This window comes from Capricornis sumatraensis, chromosome 5 (genome assembly GCF_032405125.1).
Source record: "Capricornis sumatraensis isolate serow.1 chromosome 5, serow.2, whole genome shotgun sequence".
In the NCBI taxonomy this organism is placed as follows: Eukaryota; Metazoa; Chordata; class Mammalia; order Artiodactyla; family Bovidae; genus Capricornis; species Capricornis sumatraensis.
In genome coordinates, this window is record NC_091073.1 from 27468611 (window position 1) to 27493587 (window position 24977).

The window sequence follows — 24977 nt, forward strand, 5'->3', positions numbered from 1 at the left end:
AGCATATATGAGAGTGAAGTTAACCACATTATTAATGTTACCAGGCTTTTAGGTAAACAGGAAATGTTTAGATAATTTATTATACTGAAAGTGTTAGTCGCTCAGTCATGTTCAACTCTGAGACCCCACTGACTGTATCCTGCCAGGCTCCTCTGTTCATGGGATGCTCCTGGTGGCACAGTCAGTAAAGAATCCATCTGCCAGTACAGGAGACACAGGAGACACTGGTTCAGTCCCTGGGTCAAGAAGATCCCCTGGAGAAGGGAATGGCTACCCACTCCAATATTCTTGCCTGGTGAATTACACGGACAGACAAGTCAGGCAGGCTATGAGGTTGCAACCGTCCATGAGGTTGCAAAGAGTCAACAAGACTGAGAGACTAGCACTTTCACTTTCTTTTATTATACTGAGGTGAGAGTAAAGTAATCTGGGGAGGTACTCTGCAAATTTATGCAACTATTGCCATTTCTAACTTATTCTATAATCTTATTTCCTCTAGTTCACTGCATTTTTTATTTTAAATTTTTTAACATTTTACATTTTTTTCATTATAGCAACAGTCATGGAATTTCAATGAATATAACACTATGATGCTACAATTTACAACACCCTATTCATATGTAAATCCCTTAGCTATTCTTCCATCAATTATTTTGATATTTTAATCACACCAAGCCTGTTTACATATATATGTAAATACACACACAGATATATATGTATATGCATACATATGTGTATATAAACACATATATGTATGTGCATACATACATACACACATATATGTAGAGACATACATACATACACATATACATACTTTTCAAAAACAATCTTTTAGCAGAATCTTTTAACATATTTTAAAATTTATAATAGCATATATTTTTATGAAGTCTGGTTATGGGTAACTTTCTATTCATTTTGTTCCAAACTCATTTCATGTGTACATTCATTCTATTTCTAAAACCTTTTGCTATTCCTATCTCTAAGACATTTTTACTCAGCAAGACACACCTGAAATAAATTTTATCTACTTATATAACCAGCCATATTTACAATTTATATTTCTAAGCACACTTCTTTCAAGAATTATTTAACCTATACCCATTATTAAAATGTCGTCAAAAGTCAAATCTTCAATATGATAAAAGCATATAGTTTTAAATTATTTGACTAAACAAGAGCTAAATTGATTGCAACATTAAAAGTAAACACACACATACACATATACACTTCATAAACTAAGCTAAAAGAAAATTAACAAAATAGGAAAACACCTGTAACATATGAGGCACATAGTTAATGCCCTTAATATAGACAGAGCTCTGGAGAATCAATCATATTAAAAAAATATACCAATACAAATGATAAAAGACCAGGCAACTCAGAGAAAGATACAAATGTACTGAAACTTACTTATACTCAAACATATAACAATGTACTAGAAATAAATTCATATGTCTTTAAATGGAAAAAATATATTTCCTCAGTAAGACTAGAAAGAGCATTAGTACCGATGGCACAGATATGGAAATACAGAAGTATAGACTAGTATAAATTCTCTGGAGGGAAAGAAATTTAAAATGAGTATAGCCTATTATTAATAAGTCTTAATGTAATCAGATAGACTAGGACTCAAATTGTTGACTTTCCATTTGCTTGCCTTATAATCCCAGTAGTTTCCTTCATGCCATGAGTCTTAACTTACCTTTCTGTACAATGGAGATCATAATAACCATCTTACAGGATGCTTGTCAAATAAACAACATAACAAACATTAGATCTGACAAATAATAATTGCTTTTAAGAGCAATTAATCTGAAGGATTGAAACCGCTAGTATTTCATTATGCTCCTTTATCTCCTTGTTTTTATCTGGAACTAATTACAGATATAAACAGAGCTTAATATCAAAGATGCTAACCAAGTTATCATCTATAACAGTAAAATAAGATGATGGTGATTTAAAACATCTTTTCACATTCATGTGGTGGGATAATACACAGCCATTTAAGTATTACTATAGAAAAAATAATAAAATTATTTAATAAAACTAGGCCATGTTGATATAAGAAAAAAAAGATTGTATACATACGCTTGATTATCAAAATTTGTATACATATGTATATGGGATAAGTTTAAGAGCAGCTATTTATATGTGAAGGTCATGTGTAGACATATGATGTGTACGTATAACAGTGTGCATACATGTGTAAGCACAGAGAAAAATGGACATCTAAACATTCATTCATTAAAAAATATATAATGAATTTCTGCTATAAAGCAGATACCACACTAATATCTGATGATAAAAGTTCTCAGAAAAGATAAACACAAAGCACAGGTTTCTATAATACAATCTGGGAGACAGACATTGTCAGAATAATCTCATGAACAGATTTCAAATAGTAATTGGAATAATGCTATAAAGGAAAAGTGTATAGAAAAGTGTGTAACAGGGAAGAGAACTGTGAAGTTATCTGAGAAATACAAGTGAGAGATTACAGGACCTTGAATGAGGAAGGTGTCAACAGAAATGAAATGAAGTGATAAATCTAAAATTTACTTATGAGGCAAAACTAAAATTATTTAACAGTGGATTGGATATGGAGAGTACAGTGTGAAGAAAATGATAGTATCTTCCTTCTAGAGTTATGAAAATCAAAAGACAGTACGTCACTTAAACAGTCAGTACAGGGACAGGGCACAGAAAGGGGCAATACTGAGTGAGAAGGAGCTGATGAAGGTGGTTTATAGGACCCTAACTTGCAAAATGAGAAGAACAGTGCTGCCATTCCAAGAGAGAGCAAATGTTGGAATGGCATCAAGTTTCAGGAGGAAAGTTATTAAATCCATTTTATATATCCTTACCTTGAATTTACCTTCAAAACATGCAAGAGCAGATGGCAATGAGGCAATTGGATAAACTAGCCTGGTTCTGAGGAGAAATCTGGATTGCATGTACATTTAAGAATCACATATGGGGTCAACAAAGTAAAGGTAAAAGGGGTTAATAATGAGTCTTTAGCTATTCCAGATGAAAGGGGAATAATCCTGAAGGGGAGATAGAGTAGAAGTTGCTAGAGATATGCTATCATAGTATTCAAGTGAAAAAAAAAATGTTTTTAGAAGTATCCAACTGTAATGTCAATCATGAAGGCAATCAGTCCTGAATATTCACTGGAAGCACTGAGGCTGAAGCTGAAGCTCCAAAACTTTGGCCACCTGATGCTAAGACCTGACTCACTGGAAAAGACCCTGATGCTGGGAAAGATTGAAGGCAAGAGCAGAAGAGGAGGACAGTGAATGGCATGGTTGGATGGCATCACCAACTCGATGGACATGAGTTTGAGCAAGATCAGGGAGTTGGGGATAGAAAGGGAAGCCTGGCATGCTGCAGTGCGTGAGGTCACGAAGACTCAGACACGACTGAACTGAACTGTAATGAACCCTGCAGAAAGCTCATGTAAGAATTGGTTAAAAGGAATCTCACTGAAGAAAGTGACATGAAAGTCACTGGCACCCACAAAAAAACGTGTGATCCACGTAGGTAAGATTGGATCAGACTTGAGTAGTGGAAACAGGAAATATAGAAAACTCCTTCAGCATTTTGGCTATAAAGAAAAGGGGCTATAAACCAGATTAGCTAGAAGGGCATGAAAGCATAAGAGCAAAGAGTTGTGTCCAGCTCTTTGCGATCCCATGGCCATCCTCTGTCCATGGGATTTCCCAGGCAAGAATTCTGGAGTGGGTAGCCATCCCCTTCTCCAGGGGATTTCCTGACCCAGGGACTGAACTCAGGTCTCCTGCATTGCAGGCGGATTCTTTACCATCTGAGCCACCATAGAAGGGCATAAACTATGCAAATAAAAGACTCTGTTTTCCAGTGGGAGAGATTAGGGCATATTAAGAACAGAGGTTTGCTCTTAGAGGTTAGAGGCTAAATCTACAATAATCCAGCCCAGAAATAAACCCTCACCCTTACAGTTAATCTACAACAAAGAAACAGAAGATAAATGTAGAAAACAGTCTCTACAGTAAGTGGTGCTGAGAAAATTGGGCAGCTAATTGTAAAATAATGAAATCAGAACATTCTCTAATAAACTCAAATTGCTTTAAAGACTTAAATGTAAGACCAGAACCTACAAAATTCCTAGAGGAAAATGTAGACAGAACAATCTTTGACATAAATCACAATATGTATCCACCTCTTAAAGCAAAGGAAACAAAAGCAAAAATAAACAAATGGGACCTAATGAAGCTTAAAATTTTTTGCACAGCATAAGAAATCATGAAAAAAACAACAGATAATTTATAGAAAAGAAGATATTTGCAAATGATATGACTGATGTGGTGTTAATATTCACCACACATAAACAGCTCACACAACTCAACATCAAAAAAAAGCAATAAAACTATTAAAAAATGAGCAGAAGAATGAATCAATAATATTTACATTATTTTAAATAGATTGTACATATTTTAACTTTACAGGCTTACAATCTTTCTCAGGCAGTTTAAGAAAAAGAGTAAATGAATACTGGTAAAAGATGCCTTAATACATAACAATTAAAAGATGAAGCAGATGAATACTAAGGACAAATGAATATCCATTCCATATGTCTAGAGTTTAGAAAGTGAAACTTTCCAAACTTTCTCACTGAAAGTGAAAGTTTGTAAGATACTAGACAGGGCAGAGAAAAAGTGTGTATAAGGAATATGAAGGAGGTTAAGCAAAGTTTATGCTCTGAAAGCAGAACAGAGCAAATTTGGGGATGATTTTTAAATTTATCTGAACAGCTGAAAAGAATCACATGATATCAAGGGTATTTCCATATTGCCCTGGAGATGGTAACAGTACAGTATAGCTGAAAAGTCCCTTTCCAGAAGTCAGGTGCAAGGGCTTGCTCTCATCTCTGCCAATAAAAAAGAGGGGCACCTGTTTCAGATATTTAATTAATCCAAGTTTTAGTTTCTTTACAAGTGTAATTCAAGAATTTGCCTACATTATCTGTCTCTTACAGCATTAAAATTCTTTACTTCTGCTACCTAAAGAAGAGAATAGGTACGCTGCAAGAAAAAAACAAAACAAAACAAAACAAAACAAACCAACCAACCAACCCTGAAATAATCTGAAGTATCTGTATGTCATGATATAGAATTTTTTTTTTTCAAATAACATGATAGAACTTTTTTTAAAATTATAGATTCCTGTAACTGGGAATAAAAGCTCCACACATTCCTTGGCTTAATACTGAATAGGTTGGCAGAGTTGTGAAATAACAATCTCCAGCCTTAGGGATGTGTGAAGGGCACTTCACATTTCTGACAAGCTGAGTCATTTGATTTGATCCCCTTAGTAACTTATCCATTAAAATTTTATTTCTTGTGCACATAATTTGATAACTATGTATAATTTAAATACTCCAAATAAGACAGCAAATCATTTCAAGTCTTTTTAATGTGATTTATGTTTAAATCAATAAAATACTACAACAGAGTATTAGTAAAGAATGGATTTAAAAGTTAACACATATTTCCTGATGTAAACATGTTAAAAAAAAAGTGTGCAAAAATAGTGAATGAATGACATATAAAGTAATTACAAGTAAATACATCTATTTCTTTTTGGAAGGTTTATTTTCTAGTAAGTATTTAAATTGGTTTGGCTTTATGCATAAAATCAATGATTAACTTTGAGTCATATTATATTCATGTATTTATAAATACGGCTTTGCTTTGATTTCATTTTATCTAAATGAATAAAATTCTGTGGTGCTTCTTCTCAGCTGTCTTATGAAACTGGGGAACTTTGATATTTTGGAAGATTTCACTTTCATTTTTTAAATCATCAAGAGCAAAATTTAAAATTTTCTTAGATTATGTATCAGGACCAAAATCTTGCACTTAACTTTAAATTTATTCATAAATAATTTAAATTAGTTCATTTCTATAACTCCAATCAAAGTTACTCAACATTTCCTTTGGTGGACGACTAACGGAAATCTTTTCTAAGTTGCAGCTCATGCTTTCAATGGTCAAGACTGTGCTCTGCTCACCAGACATCGCTCATGGGATGACTTTTTTCCCTTCATGTTAAGTTTCTGATACAATCACATGCTAACAGTTACTATGTATATCATTGATATTAAAGATATATATATATATGATAGAAAGAGTGAGAATCATAGGAACTGATATATTTTCGCTTTTCCAATAAAGCATTCTATGACATTGGGGAAGATATATAAGTTCTCTGCTTCTCTACTATTTTCACTAAGGATTGTTTTCTTTTCAAACTATTGCACAATTGTGCTCATTTCACATGCTAGTGAGGTAATGCCCCAAATCCTTCAAGTTAGGCTTAAACAGTACATGAACTAAGAACTTACAGAAGTACTAAAGATGGATTTAGAAAAGGCAGAGGAACCAGAGATCAAACTGCCAACATTGTTTGGATCATAGAGAAACCAAGGGAATTCCAGAAAAACATCTACTTCTGCTTCATTCACTACGCTAATGCCTTTGACTGTGTGGATCACAACAAACTGGAAAATCCTTAAAGAGACAGGAATATGAGACCAATTTGCTTGCCTCCTGAGAAACCTGCATTTAGGTCAAGTAGTAACAGAAACAATCAGGGAAGAACAGATTAGTTAAAAAATTGGAAAAAGAGTACCTCAAGGCTGTATACTGTCACACTGCTTATTTAACTTCTATGAACTGTACATCATGCAAAATGCTGGGCTGGATGAAGCACAAGCTGGAATCAAGATTGCCAGGAGAAATATCAATAATCTCAGAAATGCAGATGACACCACCCTGATGGCAGAAAGTGAGGAAGAACTAACGAGCCTCTTGATGAAGGTCAAACAGGAGAGTGAAAAAGCTGTCTTAAAACTCACACTCAAAAAGCTAAGATCATCACATTCAGTCCCATCACTTCATGGCAAATAGATGGGGAAACAATGGAAATATTGACAGAATTTTATTTACCTGGGCTCCAAAATCATTGCAGATGGTGACTGAAGCCATGAAATTAAAAGATGCTTGCTCCTTGGATGAACACCTATGACAAACCTAGACAGTGTATTAAAAAGCAGAGACATCACTTGGCTGAAAAAGGTCTGTTTAGTCACAGCCATGGTTTTTCCAGTACTCATGTATGGATGGGAGAGTTGGACCATGGAGAAGGCTGAGTGCCAAAGAACTGATGCTGTCAAGTTGTGGTGCTAAAGCAGGCTCCTGAGAACTCCCTGGACAGCAAGGAGATCAAGCCAATCAATACTGAAAGAACTCAATCCTGAATATTGATTGGAAGGACTAATACTGAAGCTCCAATACTTTGGCCACATGATACAAAGGGCTGACTCATTGGGAAAGACCAGAATGCTGGGAAAGATTGAAGGCAGGAGGAGAAGGGGTCAATAGAGGATGAGATGGTTGGATGGCATCACCGACTCAATGGACACGAGTTTTGGCAAACATCAGGAGATAGTGAAGGACAGGGAAGCCGGGCATGCTGCTGTTCATAAGGTAGCAAATAGTTGGACATGGTTGAGGGACAGAGCAACAACAAAAGTGTTTTTTGAAATCTCATTCTAAGTTATAGGATTCTACATTTTTGAGTATATTTAAGATGATTAATTGCATAATATCAAAGAATTCAGTATTTACACTTATTTTATTGTTGTTATATATAGACACTACACTAGAATAAAATAAAAACTGCGAAATAACTAGGAACTTCAGTGTTCACAGCTTCCCTGGTGGCTCAGATGGTAAAGTGTCTGCCTGCAATGCAGGAGACCCAGGTTCGATCCCTGGGTCAGGAAGATCTCCTAGAGAAGGAAACGGCAACCCACTCCAGCACTCTTGCCTGGAATATTCCATGGACAGAGGAGCCTGGTAGGCTACAGTCCATGGGGTCGCAAAGAGTCGGACATGACTGAGCTTCTTCACTTCACTTCACTTCAGTGTTCACATAAAACACTTCAGGGAAACATAACAAACAGACTTACTATGGTTCAGTGAGATAAGCTATAAATTTTTTGAGTGGTAAAAGCTGTTAGAATAAGTAATCATCTTTTATTTCAGACTATGAAAATTTTCATATAGTTTCTGAATATTTTCCTGTTACTTCACCCAAAAAAAGATTATTCTTGAACTTCAACAGAAAGATTTGATAAGTAACATTTAAAATGAATAAAAATCATTCACCATACAAATTAACTTATTCACAAAACAGCTAGAGTCACAGATACAGAAAGCATACTTACGGCTACCAGGGGAAAAAGGGAAAGGGATAAATTGGGAGATTGGGGTTGACATATACAAACATTAACAGGCTTCCCTGGTGACTCAGTGGTAAATAATTTGCCTGCCAATGCAGAAGATACAGATTCAATCACTTGGTCAAGAAGATCTCCTGGAGAAGGAAATGGCAACCCACTTCAGTATTCTTGCCTGGAATATGCCACGGACACAGGAGTCTGGCATGGTGCAGTCCATGGAGTCACAAAGAGTCAGATACAACTGGGTGACTGAACATGCATGCATCCAAACAGTATACACACTACTATATATAAAATAGATAACTAATGAGAACTTGCAGAAGATAATAAGAGGTGGCAAGAATACACAGAAGAACTATACAAAAAAGATCTTAATGACCCAGATAACCATGATGGTGTGATCACTGACCTAGAGTCAGACATCCTGGAGTGTGAAGTCAAGTGGGCCTTAGGAAGCATCACTGTGAATAAAGTTAGTGGAGGTAATGGAATTCCAGTTGAGCCATTTCAAATGACCAACCTTTATGGCAGAAAGTGAAGAGGAACTAAAGAGCCTCTTGATGCAAGTGAAAGGGGAGAGTGAAAAAGACAGCTTATATTTCAACATTCAAACAGCTAAGATCATGGCATTCAGTCCCATCACTTCATGGCAAATAGATGGGGATACAGTGGAAACAGTGAGAGACTATTTTCTTGGGCTCCAGAATCACTGCAGATGATGGTGAAGCCATGAAATTAAAAGACGCTTGCTCCTTGGCAGAAAAGCTATCACCAACATGGATAGCATATTAAAAAGCAGAGACACTACTTTGCCAACAAAGGTCCATCTAATCAAAGCTATGGTTTTCACAGTAGCCATGTATGGAAGTAAGAGTTGGACCATAAAGAAAGCTGAACGCCGAAGAACTGATGCTTTTGAACTGTGGTGTTGGAGAAGATTCTCTCTTGAAGAGATCTCTAGTATTTCCCATTCTATTCAGTCAGTTCAGTTGAGTCGCTCAGTCATGCCCGACTCTTTGCGACCCCATAAACGGTAGCATGCCCGGCATCCCTGTCCATCACCAACTCCCGGAGTTCACTCAAACCCATGCCCAAAGAGTCAGTGATGCCATCCAGCTATCTCATCCTCCACCATCCCCTTCTCCTTCTGCCCTCAATCTTTCCCAGCATCAGGGTCTTTTCAAATGAGTCAGCTCTTCGCATGAGGTGGCCAAAGTATTGGAGTTTCAGCTTCAACATCAGTCTTTTCAATGAACACCAAGGACTGATCTCCTTTAGAATGGACTGGTTGGCTCTCCTTGCAGTCCAAAGGACTCTCAAGAGTCTTCTCCAACACCACAGTTCAAAAGCATCAATTCTTCGGTACTCAGCTTTCATCACAGTCCAACTCTCACATCCATACATGACTACTGGAAAAACCATAGCCTTGACTAGACGGACCATTGTTGACAAAGTAATGTCTCTGCTTTTGAATATGCTGTCTAGATTGGTCATAACTTTCCTTCCAAGGAGTAAGCGTCTTTTAATTTCATGGCTGCAATCACCATCTGCAGTGATTTTGGAGCCCAGAAAAAAAAAGTCAGCCAGTTTTTCCACTGTTTCCCCATCTACTTGCCATGAAGTGTTGGGACCGGAGGCCATGATCTTCATTTTCTGAATGTTTAGATTTAAGCCAACTTTTTCACTCTCTTCTTTCACTTTCATCAACAGGCTCTTTAGCTGCTCTTCACTTGCTGCCCTAAGGGTGGTGTCATCTGCATATCTGGGGTTATTGATATTTCTCCCAGCAATCTTGATTCCAGCTTGTGTTTCATCTAGTTCAGTGTTTCTCATAATGTACTCTGCATATAAGTTAAATAAGCAGGGTGACAATATACAGCCTTGATGTACCCCTTTTCCTATTTAGAACCAGTCTGTTGTTCCATGTCCAGTTCCAACTGTTACTTCCTGACCTGCATACAGGTTTCTCAGAGGCAAGTCAGGTGGTCTGGTATTCACATCTCTTTCAAAGTTTCCACAGTTTATTTCCACAATAAACTGTCAAAGGCTTTGGCATAGTCAATAAAGCAGAAATAGATGTTTTTCTGGAACTCTCTTGCTTTTTCCATGATCCACCAGATGTTGGCAATTTGGTCTCCACTTCCTCTGCCTTTTCTAAAACCAGCTTGAACATCTGGAAGTTCCCAGTTCAGGTATTGCTGAAGTCTGTTTTGGAGAATTTTAAGCATGACTTTACTAGTGTGTGAGATGAGTGCAATTGTGCGGTAGTTTGAGCATTCTTTGGGATTGGAATGAAAACTGACCTTTTCCAGTCCTGTGGCCACTGCTGAGCTTTCCAGATTTGCTGGCATATTGAGTGCAGCACTTTCATAGCATCATCTTTTAGGATTTGAAATAGCTCAACTGGAATTCCATCACCTTCACTAGCTTTGTTCGTAGTAATGCTTTCTAAGGTACACTTGACTTCACATTCTAGGATGTCTGCCTCTAGGTGAGTGATCACACCATCATGATTATCTTGGTCGTGAAGATCTTTTCTGTGCAGTTCTTCTGTGTATTCTTGCCACTTCTTAATATCTTCTGCTTCTGTTAGGTCCATACCATTTCTGTCCTTTATTGAGCCCATCTTTGCATGAAATGTTCCCTTGGTATCTCTAATTTTCTTGACGAGATCTCTAGTCTTTCCCATTCTATTGTTTCCCTCTATTTTTTTGCATTGATCACTAAGAAATGCTTTCTTATCTCTTCTTGCTATTCTTTGGAACTCTGCATTCAAATGGGTTTATCTTTCCTTTTCTCCTTTGCTTTTCACTTCCCTTCTTTACACAGCTATTTGTAAGGCCTCTTTAGACAGCCATTTTCCTTTTTGCATTTCTTTTTCTTGGGGATGGTCTTGATTGCTGTCTCCTGTACAATGTCATGAACCTCCATCCCATTCTATGTTTTCCTCTATTTCTTTGCATTGATCATGGAGAAAGACTTTCTTATTTCCTCTTGCTATTCTTTGGAACTCTGCATTCAGATCGGTATATATTTCTTTTTCTCTTTTGCCTTTAGCTCCTCTTTTTTTCTCAGCTATATGTAAGGCCTCCTCAAACAACTCAAACAACCATTTTGACTTTTTGTATTTCTTTTTCTTGGGGATGGTCTTGATCTCTGCCTCCTGTACAATGTCACAAACCTCTGTCCATAGTTCTTCAGGCACTCTGTCTATCAAATCTAATACCTTGAATCTGTTTGTCACTTCCACTTCCATCAGAGGTTTGCTTTAGGTCATACCTGAATGGTCTAGTGGTTTTCCCTACTGTCTTCAATTTAAGTCTGAATTTAGCAATAAGGAGTTCATGATCTGAGCCAGTGTCAGCTTCCAGTCTTGTTTTTGCTGACTGTATAGAGCTTCTCTATCTTCAGCTGCAAAGAGTACAATCAATCTGATTTTGATATCGACTATCTGGTGATGTCCATGGGTAGAGTCTTCTGGTGTTTTGGAAGAGGGTACTTGTTATGACCAGTGTGTTCTCTTGGCAAAACTCAGTTAGCCTTTGCCCTGCTTCATTCTGTACTCCAAAGACAAACTTGGCTGTCACTACAGTTATCTCTTGACTTCCTACTTTTGCATTCTAGTTCCCTATGATGAAAAGATCTTTTTTTGGTGTTAGTTCTAAAAGGTCTTGTACATCACCATAGAACCGTTCAGCGTCTTCTGCATTAGTGGTTGGGGCATAGACTTGGATTACTATCATACTGAATGGTTTGCCTTGGAATTGAACAGAGATTATTCTGTCATTTTTGAGATTAAACCCAAGTACTGCATTTTGGACTGTTTTGTTAACTATGAGGGCTCTCCCTTTCTTCTAAGGGATTCTTGCCCAGAGTAGCAGATATACTGGTCATCTGAATTAAATTCTCCCATTCTAGTCCATTTTAGTTCACTGGTTCCTAAAATGTCATTGTTCACTCTTGCCATCTCCTGTTTGATCACTTTCAATTTACCTTGATTCATGGACCTAACATTCCACATTCCTATGCAATACTGTTCTTTATAGCATTGGACTCCATCACCAGTCACATCCACAACTGGGTGTTGTTTTTCCTTTGGCTCCACTTCTTCACTCTTTCTTGAGTTACTTCTCCACTCTTCTCCAGTAGCACCTACCAACCTGGGGAGTCCATCTTTCAGTGTCATATCTTTTTGCATTTTCATACTGTTAATGGAGTTCTCAAGGCAGGAATACTGAAGTGGTTTCCCATTCTCTTCTCCAGTGGACCACATTTAATCATAACTCTCCACCATGACCCGTCCATCTTGGATGGCCCTATGCAACATGGTTCATAGTTTCATTGAGCTAGACAATGCTGTGATCCATGTGATCAGTTTGGTTAGTTTTCTGTGATTGTGGTTTTCATTCTGTCTGCCCTCTGATGCATAAGTTCAGTTCAGATATGAGCTAACTAAATCCTTACCTAAGTGATGAGAAAGAAGCTATCATTCACACATTACAAATGTATATGCTCATTTGTTTCTCAGAATTTACTTCATTCATCCATCAAAATGGCTCAAGGTATTTCGGAAAAGCCTTATGTGGTAGTTTCTCACTGTTAGGCCATAAACAAATGATTTTTATGGACAGATAAATCCCTGGGTCAGGAACATGCCCAGGAAGAGGGCATGGCAAACCACTCCAGTATTCTCGCCTGGAGAATCCCCATGGACAGAAGAGCCTCCAGACTACAGTCCATAGGGTCTCAGAGAGTTGGATGTGACTAAAGCAACTTAGCAAACATGCATGCAAATAGAGAGAGAGACAGAATGATAAAGATAACACATTTCATAGGCTTTTCTCAGGCTTAATAAAATAATTTATTTTAAAAGTACTTCTTAAACTGTAAACTATTACATAATTTATCAGTTATTGCCCATGTTTTCTATGCCCCCCCAAGTCAAATAAAGTGGAAAGTGGATATTTGTTCTAAAATAAGTCACTCAAATTATCTAGAATTATTATTTAAAAAAGAAGAAATTTGCCTTTCAACCTTTATCAATGGAAAACAGTTCACTCAATCTTAAAATATAATTTCCATATATATTTTATTGGGTAGAGTATATTTTAAAAGCTCTAAAATAAGAATATTGTTGTAATGGAAAACAATGTTTAGTATCAACATTGAATAGGCAAAAAGCATACTCCTGTAATTAGATACACTTAGACAGACAGCTAAAGAAACTATACCTCTGGGAGAAACTCTGACTGCTGTTATTGTTCTCAAACAAATATGGAACTCAAAAGTACCTATTTCAGTGCTGATATTAAATGTCTCACCATGTTCCCATTATAAACCCTTCTTTTAGGAGTTTATAACAGGCAATAAAAATTCACTTCAGACAATATTTAGCATCCAAAAAAGCTATTACAGCCTCCTGGGTAAATAATAGGAATATTTATAGAATGTATATATATAAATATTGATATATTATGTTTATCTATTTTTAAAAGTGCACTTGTGACAACTAATCTCCTTTATCATATTGCTGAATCATGTTACCATCTTCAGTTCCAGTAATCTAAAAGGAAAAATACAATTAAATTTAGTGCTCTTTAATTGTTTCTAAATATGATTAATCTAGAGTCAACCAGGTATCACTGTACTTCAGAATTTGCTTGCTGGCCTCTAGAAATATCAAGAGAAGGGTCAGCTCCCTTAATGGGAATAACTTCATATTTATTTTTTTGAAGTTTATTTTTCTGTTATTGTTGAGGACTACCACTGCATAAACGTATGCAAATAAAACCTCTGTTTTTCTATTAAATAAAGAAAGAAACATAAGAGGAGAGATAAGAAAGGCTTCCTAAGTGAACAACGCAAAGAAACAGAGGAAAACCACAGAATGGGAAAGACTGGAGACCTCATCAAGAAAATCAGAGATACAAAAGGAACATTTCATGCAAAGATGAGCACAATAAAGGACAGAAACGGTATGGACCTAACAGAAGCAGAAGATATTAAGAAGAACTGGCAAGACCACACAGAAGAACTATACAAAAAATTCTCAGTGACCCAGATAATCATGATGGTGTGATCACTCACCTAGAGCCAGAAATCCTGGAGTGTGAAGTAAAGTGGGCCTTAGGAAGCATCACTATGAACAAAGCTAGGGGAGGGGATGGAATTCCAGTTGAGCTATTTCAAAACCTAAAAGATGATGCTGTGAAAGTGCTGCACCCAATATGCCAGCAAATTTGGAAAACTCAGCAGTGACCACAGCACTGGAAAAGGTCAGTTTTCATCCCAATCACAAAGACAGGAAATGCCAAACAATGTTCAAACTACCGCACAATTGCACTCATTTCAGATGCTGGCAAGTTCAGTTCAGTCGCTGAGTTGTATCTGACTCTTTGTGACCCCATGGACCGTAGCATGCTAGCAAGGTATTGCTCAAAATCCTTCAAGCAAGGCTTCAATAGTATATGAACTGAGAACTTCCAGATGTACAGACTGGATTTGGAAAAGGAAGCAGAATCAGAGATGAAATTGCCAACATCTGTTGGATCATAGAAAAAGCAAGAAATTCCAGAAAATATCTACTTCTGTTTCACTAACTATGCTAATGCCTTGACTGTGTGGATCACAACAAACTGGAAAATTCTTAAAGAGATAGGAATACCAGACCACCTTACCTGCCTCCTGAGAAAGCTGTATGGAGGTCGGGAAGCAAGTTAGAATTGGAGATAAAACAATGGACTGGTTCAAATTTGGGAAAGGAGTACCTCAAGGCTGTATACTGTCACCTTGCTTATTTAACTTATATGCAGGGTACATCATGCAAAATGCCAAGCTGGATGAAGCACAAGCTGGAAGCGTGATTGCTAGGAGAAGTATCAATAACCTCAGATATGCAGATGACATCATCCTTATGGCAGAAAGCAAAGAACTGAAGAGTATCTTGATGAAAGTGAAAGAGGAGAGTGAAAAAGCTGGGTTAAAACTCAACATTCAAAAAACTAATTCATGGCATCTGGTACTATCACTTCATGGCAAATAGATGGGGACACAATGGAAACAGTGACAGAATTTTACTTTCCTGGGCTCCAGAATCACTGTGGACAATGAATGCAGCCATTAAATTAAACGATGTTTGCTCCTTGGAAGAAAAGCAATGACAAACCTAAACCGGGTATTAAGAAGCAGAGATATCACTTTGCTGACAAAGTTCCGTATAGTCAAAGCCACGGTGTAGGGAGAGAGCAAACTAACCAAGATGGCGTGTTCAAACTCTCTAGCTCCACCTTTTGTAGATAATGACTATGTAACAGCTAAGGTCATTTATAGCACTGCGCATGTGCATCGCAAGGTACTCATTTGGACCCAGGCTGTGTGCTGTATGCATATATGAGCTTCACCTAGAAAGTCACGTCATTACTGCTGTGTTACAGCTGTGTCCATTGGGTCTACTATGAGAGGAGTGAATATAGCCTGTCTACTGCTATCGCTGCTGCATCAGCCAGGAGAGACACTGTTAATGGCCGCTGTGTCAGCCAGGAGAGAGGTTGTGTTGTGTTAGGTTATGCTATGGCTGCTCCTACAGCTGTTGGGTCAGCCAGGAAACAATAAATATGTCTGCAGTTCCCATGGCTCCTCGAGTTTTCTTCCAGCCTCTTAGCTTGCCCCTTGTCTACCCCGGGTTCAGCAAACAGTGTGGACAGTGTGAACAACAAGACAACTGGCATCACAAACAGCATCAATGTTACATTTTGTTTTTCCAGTAGTCATGTACAGATGTGAGAGTTGGACTATAAAGGAGGCTAAGCACTGAAGAATTGATGCTTAGGATCTGTAGTGCTGGAGAAGACTCTTGAGAGTCCCTTAGACTGCAAGGAAATCAAATCACTCAATCCTAAAGGAAATCAGTCCTGAATATTCACTGGAAGGACTGATGCTGAAGCTAACGCTGCAATACTTTGGCCACCTTATGTGAAAAACCAACTCATTGGAAAACCCTGATGCTGGGAAAGATTGAAGGCAGGAGGAGAAGGGAATGACAGAGGACGAGATGCTTGGATGGCATCACCGACTCAATGGACATGAGCTTGAGTAAACTCCGGGAGATGGTGAAGGAAATCCTGACGTGCTGCGGTCATTGGGGTTGCAAATAATAGGACACAACTTAGCAGCTGAACAACAACAACAAATACTGTCTTTAAATGATTACTTTTAAATCAGAAAAGCTTAAAATTCATGAACGTTTTATTCAGGTAAAAGACCATCCAATTTTTCCACAGTTATTCACATATAGCAACATGGAACAAAGAGAACTCCCAAGCTTTATTTATTTCAAATATCAAAGGATGCTCTTGAAAAGAAAATGCCTTTGATATATTTTATTTGATAGTATTGTTTTAAGATTTTATTTCTCTTACAGGATATTTTTAATCTTAACTGCTAACAAGTTCTTCACATTAACATATTTTTAATGCTTAATGCTATGTTATTCATCTCGAGTTTGAGCTATCAAAAATTCCATAAGTACAGTAGAATCATCAAAATAATAACAGATTAATAACAATATAAGAAATATTGTCTGCAAGCAATTATTGGTACTATTTATATCTCTGGTATGGTGTTAAGTTCTTCATACATTACATCATTAAATTACCTCTATGAAGTCAATGCATATTTTGATGAGAAAACTAGGCTTTAGGTACAAAGTGACTGATGTACTATTTTATAGGTAAACACTGGAAATGCTTGGACTTAATTTTTTTTCTGAGAATATAGCTTGTATTTCATGATCATGCTCTCTCTCTCTTATAGAGAACACCATTATGATTTAGTAAATTAAAAGTCCTAACAATAGGAACATTACAGCTGACCTAATTAATAGATGGATAAGTATATGACAAGATAGCCAGATGGCTAGACAGTAAATAATACAATATCTATATGATATTGAGACTCAATAACATAATGTATTTTTGCCATCCTAGAAATTATTCTTTAAATTTATTACATACTTTGTATTTTAGTCTGAAAGGTAAGATGAATGAAATAGCCTATCTTTAAAATAACTGTCAAAGAGAATAATGCTATTTGTCTTCTGAAATCAGCAATGGAATATTAACTGCATGAACACTAATAAAATTATCTGACATTTAAGAAGTTTTAAATGGCTTCATAATTTACATTTTTAGTCTTTACCAAATAGGCTCAAATATCATCTGGTCCATAATTAGTATATAAAAGCCAATGAATCTTGTTATGCATAAATTTTTTATTTAACTGTCATTACTCCTTAGCAGTTCATTAAACTGGTTTGGAAATATTTTGAAAGAGTTAGTAGTAGCTTTGCATCTTTTAACTCAAGAATGTCATTCCATATAAAGTTTAACTAAAATTCAGAAAGGAGAATTTCTGAAAAAAGTTAACCGAAATCATTGGCATTTCACACAGTGATTACATCTAAACCACTGACATACATTTAACCTTTATAACTATTTCAATCTTTGAATTTGGTACATGGAAATAAACTGAAAATAAAACTCATGATCTATTCCTCATCAATCTGATTCTCCTACAATTGTCTCCCCTTAATAAATGGTTCATCTACTCTCCTAGTTGTTCAGGCATAAATTTTAAAGTTTACCATGTATTTATCTTTCACATCCTACATATAATCAACCAATGAATCCCATTAATCACCTTCAAAGCATATCCAGAATTGAGCCTCATCTCACCCCATTCCAACTAGTATCACTCCCTGCCTAGACTGGTCTTGCCACTTAAATCCTTACTTCCATTCAGTCATTATTCCAGGCAGAAATCAGAGTTGACCCAATACAACTTGCCAAACCCCACCAATCAGTAAAATTTAGTCCTTATCACTCTGAGAGGCCCAATGTGGCCTGGACCTCTGCTCTTCTGTCCTCATTCTGCCCCCCCATCCCCATTTTTTCCTTTTGTTCATTCTCTTCCTATGACATTGCCCCATTGCCTTGAATATGCCAAGCCTGGATTTGTTCCTGGTTTTTCATACCAGTTCTCCTTGTTGCTCAAAATACTCTTCACTCCAGATTTTTTGTGCATCACATTCGCAAACAGGATCTTAGTTCCCTGACCAGGAATGCCCCTCGCACTGCGAGCACACAGTCTTAACCACTGGACTACCAGGGAAGTTCCCAGATCCCTTTCCTTTTCCTAAGTCTCTGCCCAAATGCCATTTAGCAAAAAAGCTTTTTTTTTTTGACCTCTCATATACAAGAGTTAAGCTTCATCACTTTCTTTCTGGAAGTTTCATTATATTAATATTCCAGGCACCCTGTAAATGTATTATATACACTATCTCACAATCTTCAAAACCAACTTTAAGAAGTGGGTTTTATTCTTTCTCTTTCATCCAGCAGGCTGGAGAGCTTAAGTAACTTACTAAAATTTATCAAATTCTCTAGACATATGACTAAGATTCAAACTGAGTCGCCAGAGTCTTTAGCTCTTGCTCTTTGTCAACTATTCCATCTTGTGTATTCTTCCGAATTCTCCCATTTTAACAGAGGGACATGAGAGTGAAGAGTTTAAGAAAATTGTTCAGGATCCCATAGCAAGTAGATGGTAGAAAAGGGATTCAAACCTAGGTTGATCAAACCTGGCGATTACTCCCCTGCATCACACTGTCTAAGATATGTGTTAACCCTGCATGTCTTCCCAGCTTCGTACTCACTTACCCAACTTTCATTTAAGTAAATGATTACTTCAGTTCTATGGTTTGATTGGAGTTGAAATATGAGAAAAGTACTCATATTATAAAGAACATCACCAATACTGACTTTATCCCAGAAATTGTTTAGAGTTGAGACATGATTCCCACTGATTTTTCCTCCTTTGATTGGCTAATTTATTCTATCCTCAATACTGTAACTGTTAAACTTCTCACTTTTCAATGTCCACACTGGACAAATGCATGCATTAAAATTCCTCTAAAATGATAACTAGGAATGCCTTTAAATATACTTTTAACTATAATATAAAGCATATTCTTTCATAATCTTTGTGATGGACCACTGGCATTAAGGCCATAACACAAATTCTCTTGATTTGCTTTTGTATTTAGTGAAAGATAAAGATCGATTCTGCCATACATTTGTTTATATATAAATCAGCCTTTGGGGCTTCCCTCATAGCTTGCTGGTAAAGAATACACCTGCAACGCAGGAGACATGGGTTCAGTCTCTGGGTCCAGAAGATCCTCTTGGAGTGGGAAACAGCAACCCACTCCAGTGTTCTTGCCTGGGAAATCTGATGGACAGAGGAGCCTGGCATGCTGCAGTCTATAAGGTCACAAAAGTTAGACACAACTGAAGCAACTTAGCACAGCAAACACCTTATGTATCACATTACACAAATTACCTAACCCAAAATACCTGCAGGTATTGAAGCTGTTCAGTCTACTTTGGGGTTAGAAAAAAAAAGCTTATTGCAATGGAAATTTGCTATATGTGCATTAAAGGGTAAAGCTGGACTTAGAAATCTGTACACTAAGATAAGTGATTTGAGGATATGTAATCTGCTTGTGAGATATATGAAATCACACCTGATTCTTTACTGTAAAAATAAACCTCCCCTTGAACAGAGTAGGAGATCAATAAGTGATTGTTAAATGAAGTATGGATAGATGGCCTAATATAAGAAATTTCCTTATATAAGAAAGCCATCCATCACAGTAAGGAAGGGCAGAGTGGGAAATAAAAAGCCTTTGCAAAATAATTTGACTAAAACATTGTAAACCTTACTGTACCCCTCTGCTTGGCCTCAGATTTAAGCAATTTTTTGATAGTGAAGTATTTCAGTCATTTCTTACTCAAATTATAAGTAGAAGAAAGAAACTATTAAGCAGATTACGATTGTCATGAAAGCTATCACTGAGCCTTGTGTTTAAAGTTTGTTGAATCCAATACAATTACTTCTACTAAATCTGTATTAAGCAATACTACTATGGAAACTTTATTTTTACTGAAGGACAGTCATATCCCTAAATTCATTTGTTACATCATTGTTTTATTGTTTAATGAGTGAAAATTATGACCTTTTTACATTTAAAAAATGATTTGAAATAAGTCTGTTTGCAGAAAAAATGATTCAAAACCTAAAATAATTAAACATTTCTTATATCACTAAAAAGTATCAGAGTATTCCCAGCTTAAGGTACTTAAGCCATTTCCTTGTAATTTATTTACTTTACTTTAATTCCATCTATTCAAGTTTCCATTAACTTGCATCTGTTTCTTCTTTAATTCAGTTTTAAAATATTTTATATCTATTTGTTCAGTTTGAATAGCTCACATTTCTCCAATGTGAAAACTGAACTGACCATAACGTTCATGTAAATATACTAAGTCACTTCAGTCACATCTGACTCTTTGCGACCCTACGGCTCTTCTGTCCGTGGGATTACCCAGGGAAGAATACTGGAGTGGATTGCCATACCCTCCTCCAGGTGATCTTCCTAACCCAGGGATCAAGCCAGAATCTTATACGTTTCCTGGGCTATTGTCCATGGGATTGCAACAAGTCAGACACAACTGAGTGACTAAGTACAGCACAGCACTGGCAGGCGGGTTCTTTACCACTAGTGCAACCTTAGCCCCATAATGTTCATACCAGTGCTAAAACAATGGTTAATATAAATAGGTGACCACTTTACTATTTCTAATGATAAAGTTGCCCATATGAATTATTTTGTTATGCATATTTATATGACTTGACATCTTAGAGTCAATTCATCTCAAACCAGGATTGATTAAATGCAGTAAGACAAAGGAACTAAGTACTTTCATTTATCAAAAGCACTTATTTAAACAACTTTCTTGACATCATTATATGAAGACATTTTTGACTTTGCTTATTGTTTCAACTAACATTTTACCTAAGATAAAACAGTTAAGCTTATAATAAGTTAATTTATATACTATAACAAATAATAACAAATATACTTCATATATTATTAAATATATAGACTGGTATTGCTTCATTATTTAAATAAAATTGTTAAAAATAAATAAGTGGTTCAAAATGGAGTCACTTTTAGCCCCATCAAAACTTAATACCTAACCTAATTCAATTCTAGTCTCTCCAGTAGAATTTTAAACCAGTCTGTCTGGAATATCCTGATCAAGGCTAGCAAAATAGTCTGCCTGATAAGACCCTAGTCCTTCCTGGTCCCTAGGCAGAGGTGACCTTACCAAAAACAATGTATTCTTTTCTTTCACTAATACCCTTCTTGTCCCACAGTGTTTCTGCCTATGAAAGCCTTCCATTTTGTACAGCACATCCCAGTGCTTTCAACTTACTAGATGATGATGCTGCCTGATTCATGAAATGTTGAATAAACCAACTAGATCTTCAAATAAACTCAGCTGAATTTTTGAAAATAACATAAAATTATTTTAAAAAATTATTTAATTCAAAAAGTTAAAAATTAACTTTTCAGTTTCTATTTATTTTAGTTTATATTTCCATTTGTTTATTAAAAATATTTAAAGAATGGGATTCTCAGTCTCAGTTCAGTTCAGTCGCTCAGTCGTGTCCGACTCTTTGCGACCCCATGAATCGCAGCACGCCAGGCCTTCCTGTCCATCACCAACTCCCGGAGTTCACTCAGACTCACATCCATCGAGTCAGTGATGCCATCCAGCCATCTCATCCTCTGTCGTCCCCTTCTCCTCCTGCCTCCAATCCCTCCCAGCATCAGAGTCTTTTCCAATGAGTCAACTCTTTGCATGAGGTGGCCAAGTACTGGAGTTTCAGCCTCAGCATCATTCCTTCCAAAGAAATCCCAGGGTTGATCTCCTTCAGAATGGACTGGTTGGATCTCCTTGCAGTCCAAGGGACTCTCAAGAGTCTTCTCCAACACCACAGTTCAAAAGCATCAATTCTTCAGCGCTCAGCCTTCTTCACAGTCCAACTCTCACATCCATACATGACCACAGGAAAAATCATAGCCTTGACTAGACGGACCTTAGTTGGCAAAGTAATGTCTCTGCTTTTGAATACGTTATATAGGTTGGTCATAACTTTTCTTCCAAGGATTAAGCATCTGTTAATTTCATGGATGCAGTCACCATCTGCAGTGATTTTGGAATCCCCAAAAATAAAGTCTGACACTGTTTCCACTGTTTCCCCATCTACTTCCCATGGAGTGATGGGACTGGATGCCATGATCTTCGTTTTCTGAATGTTGAGCTTTAAGGCAACTTTTTCACTCTCCACTTTCACTTTCATCAACAGGCTTTTTTAGTTCCTCTTCACTTTCTGCCATAAGGGTGGTATCATCTGCATATCTGAGGTTATTGATATTTCTCCCGGCAATCTTGATTCCAGCTTGTGTTTCTTCCAGTCCAGCGTTTCTCATGATGTACTCTGCATAGAAGTTAAATAAGCAGGGTGACAATATACAGCCTTGACGTACTCCTTTTCCTATTTGGAACCAGTCTGTTCTTCCAAGTCCAGTTCTAACTGTTGCTTCTTGACCTGCATACAGATTTCTCAAGAGGCAGGTCAGGTGGTCTGGTATTCCCATCTCTTTCAGAATTTTCCACAGTTTATTTTGATCCACACAGTCAAAGGCGTTGGCATAGTCAATAAAGCAGAAATAGATGTTTTTCTGGAACTCTTTTGCTTTTTCCATGATCCAGCAGATGTTGGCAATTTGATCTCTGGTTCCTCTACCTTTTCTAAAACCAGCTTGAACATCTGGAAGTTCACGGTTCACGTATTGCTGAAGCCTGGCTTGGAGAATTTTGAGCATTACTTTACTAGCATGTGAGATGAGTGCAATTGTGTGGTAGTTTGAGCATTCTTTGGCATTGCCTTTCTTTGGAATTGGAGTGGAAACTGACCTTTTCCAGTCCTGTGGCCACTGCTCAGTTTTCCAAATGTGTTGGCATATTGAGTGTGGCACTTTCACAGCATCATCTTTCAGGATTTGAAACAGCTCAACTGGAATTCCATCACCTCCACTAGCTTTGTTTGTAGTGATGCTTTCTAAGGCCCAGTTGATTTCACATTCCAGTATGTCTGGCTCTAGGTGAGTGATCACACCATTGTGATTATCTGGGTTGTGAAGATCTTTTTTGTACAGTTCTTCCATGTATTCTTGCCATCTCTTCTTAATATCTTCTGCTTCTGTTAGGTCTGTACCATTTCTGTCCTTTATCGAGCCCATCCTTGCATGAAATGTTCCCTTGGCATCTCTAATTTTCTTGAAGAGATCTCTAGTCTTTCCCATTCTGTTGTTTTCCTCTATTTCTTTACCTTGATCAGTGAAGAAAGCTTTCTTTTCTCTTCTTGCTATTCTTTGAAACTCTGCATTCAGATGCTTATATCTTTCCTTTCTCCTTTGCTTTTCACCTCTCTTCTGTCACAGCTATTTGTAACACCTCCCCAGACAGCCATTTTGCTTTTTTGCATTTTTTTTTCCATGGGGATGGTCTTGATTGCTGTCTCCTGTACAATGCCATGAACCTCATTCTATAATTCATCAGGCACTCTATCTATCAGATCTAGGCCCTTAAATCTATTTCTCTCTTTCACTGTACAATCATAAGGGATTTGATTTAGGTCATACCTGAATGGTCTAGTGGTTTTCCCTACTTCCTCCAATTTAAGTCTCAGTTGTACATATATACAACCTGTAAGATTGAGGCAAAAGGAGAAAAGGGCAGCAGAGGATGAGATGGTTACATAACATCACCAATTCAAAGGACATGAATCTGAGCAAACTGATAGTTTGTGAGGGACAGAGAATTCTGGCTTGTTGCAGTCCATGGGGTCACAAAGATTTGGATATGACTTAGCTACTGAACAACAACATGCAACTTGTAGTTCTTTCATCAAGGTATCTTTAGGAATGTTTTTTGCATGTTTAAAAATATTTATGTCAAAATAACATTTTTGCTGGTTAAGAATCTTGGATTCACTCTATACACATTTAAGAATTTCATAGGAAATTTTTCCTACTATCTTCTAGCACTGAATGTTTTTTTTGTGATAAGTCTCAGACCAATCAGAATTGTTTTTCTTTAGGGCCAACTTGAAATTTTTTGCCTAGATACTTCAGAGAGTCTTTATCTATATTTCAAACCTAATGTAATATTGTTTGAGTCCAAGTTTGGTCTGCTAGCCACAGAACAAGCCATTTAATCAAGAGACAAGGTGTTGAGGCAAGGAATAGGACTTTATTCAGAAAGATAGCTGACCAAGAAGATGGCAGACTACTGTTTAAAATATTCATCATGGGGGGGTCTGGATGTCAGATTCTTTTATAGGTCAGAGAAAGAGAGGGGTTGAGGAAGTATAGACTGTTATCTTGCAAATATCTTCCAGAATGGCCAACCTCAGGGCAGGGAAGTATTAATCTCTTCAAGCAGAGGGACAGGGCTCCTGGAGGCAGGGCACTATGTATGATTATAAAAGCAAAAGCAATGAAAAATAAAGGTTAAAGTCAATGGAACAGAATGATCACAGAGTCAGAACAGGCTCTTCTGTATAATAATACGATATGTTTTAGGGTTGGTCATTTACATTTGGCCCTAAAAACTGTAAATTCAAGTCTATATTCATTTAAGTATATGTTTATATTATTTTTTATGTGTGCAGTTTTCTTTCAGAACACCCATTTTATATAGGTTTATTATTTGTTCAA

The 24977-nt window shown here is 36.9% G+C and overlaps 1 protein-coding gene and 1 non-coding gene across 7 annotated transcripts in view; one reads left to right on the plus strand and one right to left on the minus strand.

Annotated features, from left to right (window-relative positions):
- DGKB (diacylglycerol kinase beta) overlaps window positions 1-24977 on the minus strand; it is a 799100-nt gene that overhangs the window by 297577 nt on the left and 476546 nt on the right. The window lies entirely within an intron of this gene.
- On the plus strand, window positions 7757-7829 carry TRNAC-GCA (transfer RNA cysteine (anticodon GCA)). Its single transcript has one exon. It is a non-coding gene; the product is annotated as a tRNA-Cys (tRNA).